The following is a 6000-nucleotide window of genomic DNA, read 5'->3' as shown; positions in this document are numbered from 1 at the left end:
CTGTTCCTTAATTAATAATGCACCTCCTCTTTAACACTCTCTCCTGTCCTGCGTATAGTTCCAGTACAACAGAATATTGAGTTGTTAGCCCTGACACCTCTCAAACACGTCTCTGTGATGGCAAAAACGTTCCACCTCCACATGTCAACTCATGCCATTATCACAACAGTCTGTCTGATAATACTGCCAGTATTAACGTAAGCTGGAATATAACATCTGGAATATTCTGTGTATCAGAGTTCTTCAATCATTCACTAATTGTTATCCAACCATGAACCAAAATTGTAACTCTGGGACTGAATGAATATTTGTTGAATTGTAATTGTTTTGTAAAAAATGTATTCATCAAGTGCAACTTTCCAGAACTGAGCAGTCAGCTCCACATACAATGAGTTTCTGATGGTTAATTCCCCACTCAGTGTGCAAAGAGGACAGCCCTCAGTAATGGAGAAACTGAGGACTGCAGTTGATGGAGATCAGAGTCGAAAAATTTGGAGGAGTGCCAGATGATTGGAGAGTGGCAAATGTTATTCCCTTGTTCAGGAAAGGGAATAGGGATAACCCTGGGAATGATAGAACAGTCAGTCTTACATCACTGGTGGGCAAAGTATTGGAGACAATTCTGAGTGACAGGATTTAGAATTACTTAGAAAACGATAGTTTCATTAGAGACAGTCAGCATGGCTTTTTGAGGAGCAGGTTATGCCTCACAAACCTTATTGAATTCTTTGAAGATGTGAAAAAAACACGTTGATGAAGGTAGACCAGTAGATGTGGTGAACAAGAATTTTCGAAAGGCATTTTATAAGGTTCCCCATTGCAGGCTCATTCAGAAGGTAAGCAGGCAGGGGACGCAGGGAAATGTGGTTGTCTGGATATGGACTTGGCTTTCCCAAAGAAGACAGAGGATGGTAACAGATGGAAAGTATTCAGCCTGGAGCTCAGTGACCAGTGGTGTTCCATAGGGATCCGCTCTGGGACCTGTGCTGTTTGTGATTTTTATAAATGACTTTGCTGAGGAAATGGAATGGTGGTTTAGTAAGTTTGCCGATGACATGAAGATTGATACAGTTGTGAATAGTATAGAGGGCTGCTGTAGGTTGCAACAGGACTTTGACGGGATGCAGAGCAGGGCTGATAAGTGGCAGATAGAGTTCAACCTTGAAAAGTGTGAAGTGATTTATTTTGGAAGATTGCATTTGCATACAGAATATAGGGTTAACGGCGAATTTTTGGCAATGTGGAGGATCAGAGGTATCTTGGGGTCCATGTCCATAGATCTCAGAAAGTTGCCACCCAAGTTGATAGGGTTGTTAAGAAGGTGATGGTGTGTTGGCTTTCATTATCAGGGGGATTGAGTTTAAGAGTCGCGAGCTTAATGCTTAGCTCTATAAAGCTGTGGTTCAAACACACTTGGAATATTGTGTTCAGTTCTATAGAACATAGAACATAGAAGAATACAGCGCAGTACAGGCCCTTCGGCCCTCGATGTTGTGCCGATCGAAGGCCACCTAACCTACAGTAGCCCACTATCCTCCATATGCCGATCCAATGCCCGCTTAAATGCCCATAATGAGGGAGAGTCCACCACTGCTACTGGTAGGGCATTCCATGAACTCACGACTCTCTGAGTAAAGAACCTACCCCGAACATCTGTCCTATACCTAACCCCCCCACTTAATTTAAAGCTATGCCCCCTTGTAATAGCTGACTCCATACGTGGAAAAAGATTCTCACTGTCGACCCTATCTAAACCCCTAATCATCTTGTACACCTCTATCAAGTCACCCCAAACCTTCTTTTCTCCAATGAAAACAAACCCAAGTGCCTCAGCCTTTCCTCATACGATCTTTCTACCATACCAGGCAACATCCTGGTAAACCTCCTCTGCACCCGTTCCAGTGCCTCCACATCCTTCCTATAGTATGGCGACCAAAACTGCACACAATACTCCAGATGCGGCCGCACCAGAGTCTTACACAACTGCAACATGACCTCAGTACTCCAGAATTCAATTCCCCTACCAATAAAAGCCAGTACGCCATATGCCTTCTTCACCGCACTATTTGCCTGGGTGGCAACTTTCAAAGATCTGTGTACATGGACACCAAGATCCCTCTGCTCATCCACACTACCAAGTATCCGACCATTAGCCCAGTACCCCATCTTTTTGTTACTCTTACCAAAGTGAATCACCTCACACTTAGCTACATTGAACTCCATTTGCCACCTTTCTGCCCAGCTCTGCAGCTTATCTATATCCCGCTGTAACCTGCCACATCCTTCCTCACTGTCTACAACTCCTCCGACTTTCGTATCATCCGCAAACTTGCTCACCCAACCTTCTAACCCCTCCTCCAGGTCATTTATAAAAATGACGATCAGCAATGGTCCCAAAACAGATCCTTGCGGAACACCGCTAGTGACGGCACTCCAAGATGAACCTTTGCCATCAACTACTACCCTCTGTCTTCTTCCAGCCAGCCAACTCCTAATCCAAACCTCCAACTCACCCTCAATGCCATACCTCCGTATTTTTTGCAGTAGTCTACCATGGGGAACCTTATCAAACGCCTTACTAAAATCCATATACACCACATCTACCGCTTTCCCCTCGTCCACCTCCTTAGTCACCTTCTCAAAGAATTCAATAAGGTTTGTGAGGCACGACCTGCCCTTCACAAAACCATGCTGACTATCCTTGATCACATTATTCCTATTCAGATGTTCATAAATGCTATCCCTTACAATTCTCTCTAAGATTTTGCCCACAACAGAAGTGAGACTTACCGGCCTATAGTTACTAGGGTTATCCCTACTCCCCTTCTTGAACAAGGGAACCACATTTGCTAGCCTCCAAACTTCTGTCACTACCCCTGTAGACAACGAGGACATAAAGATCAAGGCCAATGGCTCTGCAATCTCCTCCCTTGCTTCCCAGAGAATCCTAGGATAAATGCCATCAGGCCCAGGGGACCTATCTATTTTCACCCTTTCCAGAATTTCCAACACCTCTTCTCTACATACCTCAAAGCCATCCATTCTACTTAATTGTGACTCAGTATTCACATTGACAACAATGTCCTGTTCCTGATTGAATACTGACAAAAAGTATTCATTCAGTGTCTCCCCAATCTCTTCAGCCTCCACACGCAACTTCCCACTACTATCCTTGACTGGACCTATCCCTACCCTAGTCATTCTTTTATTCCTGACATACCTATAGAAAGCCTTAGGGTTCTCTCTAATCCTACCAACTAAGGATTTTTCATGTCCCCTCCTTGTTGCTCTTAGCTCTCGTTGCCTCGTTATCGGAAACATGTGGAAGTTTCAGAGAGTGTGCTGAGCAGATTTACCAGGATGCTGCCAGGACTGGAGGATACGTCTTAGGAAGAAAATTTGAGGGAGTTATGACTTTTCTGCCTGGAGCCAAGAAGAATGACGGCTGACTTGATAGAAGTGTACAAGATGTTGAGAGACAAAGATTGGATAGCCAGAGTCTTTTCAAAAGGGGCATAATTTTATGGTGATTGGCATAAGTTTTCGGGGGAATGTCAGAGAGTGGTGGGAGCGGAGTGCACTGCTCGTGATGGTAATAGAGTAGGATACATTAGGGATAATTAAGAAAAACTCTTGGATAGGCACATGGAAGTTAGTACATTGGAGGTTATGTAGGTTAGTCTGATCTTAGAGTAGGATAAAAGGCTGACGAAAGAAAATTGAGGGCTGAAGGGCTCTTACTGTGCTGTACTGTTCTATATTCCGAGTTTCTATCAGTTTGTGGATTCTCGACAATTGGTGAATGTGTGAGGGAGTGACCTGTGTGGGGTCAGGAAGCTGGGGAGGGATGTTAGACCAAGACTTCCAGTTTTGGTATGCATGGCTACATTCACAAAAGTGCCAGCACAATATGTGCACTTACCTCGACCAGACAAAATCCACCAAGTTCAGTTATTAAACTGATTTTTGGCTTGCCATTAGCTCCTGGTTTCTTCAGATACATTCTGTTGGGTTACCCATGTATTAATATCTGATCATCCATAGACATGTACAAATTTAATTTGATACTGGTGAATGTGAAGGTGCATTTATTGGATATAATTTCAGAGGATTCACTGTAAGACACAGGATTCTGCAGAAGACTGTCAATTGTGAATATCTTCACCTAGTGTCTGGTCCAGGGAGCAGATGTGTGAAGTATGGGGGACATGCCAGGTGTCAGCACCACAAGTAACACCAAGTGATTCTAACACTCCATGTCCATACAACTGCTCTCTGGGTCTGGTTCTGACTGGGGATGAATTTGTAAGACCTAGTTACTGCTCAATCATTGGTATCTAATTTAGACAGTATTAGTAACTACACTGAGAACAGTGATAGCCTGTTGGCTACTTTCCTCCTGTCCATGATGGAATCGAAATGATTTATTTTGAAGGAATGTTTTAATGATTGCCCTGACCCAGGTTGGAAACTCTCTGGACAGATTTAGGAGCAGGCCAGTGTCTCACTGACGGCCATAGACAGCTGTGAGATCCAGTAGCACTGTGCCTGAATTTAAGCCTTTTGGAGTCCATTTTTAATGTCGATCATGATTGCAACGTGACCTGAACAATAATCAGGTGTTTGCCATGTTTGTGAATTGGGCAATGATGAAATATTAACTACAATTATTCAACCGAACAATAATTGCATCATCTCTGAAAACAATTAAGTTGATTCTATATTGATGGAACTAAAATATAAACACCTAACAACATTTTAAGTTACAAAAGGAAAGAGTGCACATTTTGTTTTGTACAGCAAAAGAACATGCTGTCTGACTAGATCGAGTGAATCCTTAGAAGAGTACAAAGGCAGTATGCGTATACTTAAGAGGGAAATCAGGAAGGCAAAAAGGGGACATGAGATAACATTGGCAAATAGAATCAAGGACAATCCAAAAGGATTTTACAAAGACATTAAGAATAATAGACTAAATAGGGAGAGACTGGGGTCCCCTCAAAGATCAGCAAGGAGGCCTTTGTGTGCAGCCACAGGAGATAGGGGACATAATAAATGAACATTTTGCATCAATGTTTACTGTGGAAAATGACATGGAAGATATAGAATGTAGGGAAATAAATGGTGAAATCTTCAAAATGTTTAGATTACAGAGAAGGATGTGCTGGATGTCTTGAAACGCATAAAGATGTATAAATCCCCAGGACCTGATCAGGCGTATCCGAGAACTCTGTGGCAAACCAAGGAAATGATTGCTGGGCTTGTTACTGAGATATTTGTATCATTGATAGTCACAGGTGAGGTGCCAGAGGACTGGAGGTTGGTGAATGTGGTGCCACAGTTTAAGAAGGGCAGTAAGGACAAGACAGGGAACTATAGACCAGTGAGCCTGACAGCGGCGGTGGCAAGTTCTTGGAGGTAACCCTGAGGGACAGGATGTATATGTATTTGGAAAGGGAGGACTGATTAGGGATAGTCACCATTGCTTTGTGAGTGGAAAATCATGTCTCACAAATTTGACAGATTTTTGCAGAAGTAACAAAGAGGATTGATGAGGGCAGAGCGGTGGACGTGATTTATTTCAACTTCAGTAAGACATTCGACAAGGTTCCCCTTTGGGAAACTGGTTAGCCAGCTTAGACGTCATGGTATACAGGGAGAACTAGCCATTTGGATACAGACTTGGCTCAAAGGTAGAAGACAGAGGGTGGTGGTGGAGGGTTGTTTTTCAGACTGGAGGCCTGTGACCAGTGGAGTGTCACAAGGATCAGTGCTGAATTCACTACTTTTCGTTATTTATATAAATGATTTGGATGTGAGCGTAAGAGGTACAGTTAGTAAGTTTGCAGATGACACCAAACTTGGAGGTGTAGTGGACAGCTAAGAAGGTTACCTCGGATTGCAACAGAATCTTGATCAGATGGGCCAATGGGCTTCGGAGTGGCAGATAGAGTTTAATTTACATAAATGCGAGGTGCTGCGTTTTGGGAAAGCAAGTCT

This window comes from Chiloscyllium plagiosum, unplaced genomic scaffold (assembly GCF_037043375.1).
Source record: "Chiloscyllium plagiosum isolate Xiang-an unplaced genomic scaffold, Cpla_swu_hap1 HiC_scaffold_31, whole genome shotgun sequence".
Classification (NCBI taxonomy): domain Eukaryota; kingdom Metazoa; phylum Chordata; class Chondrichthyes; order Orectolobiformes; family Hemiscylliidae; genus Chiloscyllium; species Chiloscyllium plagiosum.
This window is presented reverse-complemented; position numbering follows the sequence as displayed.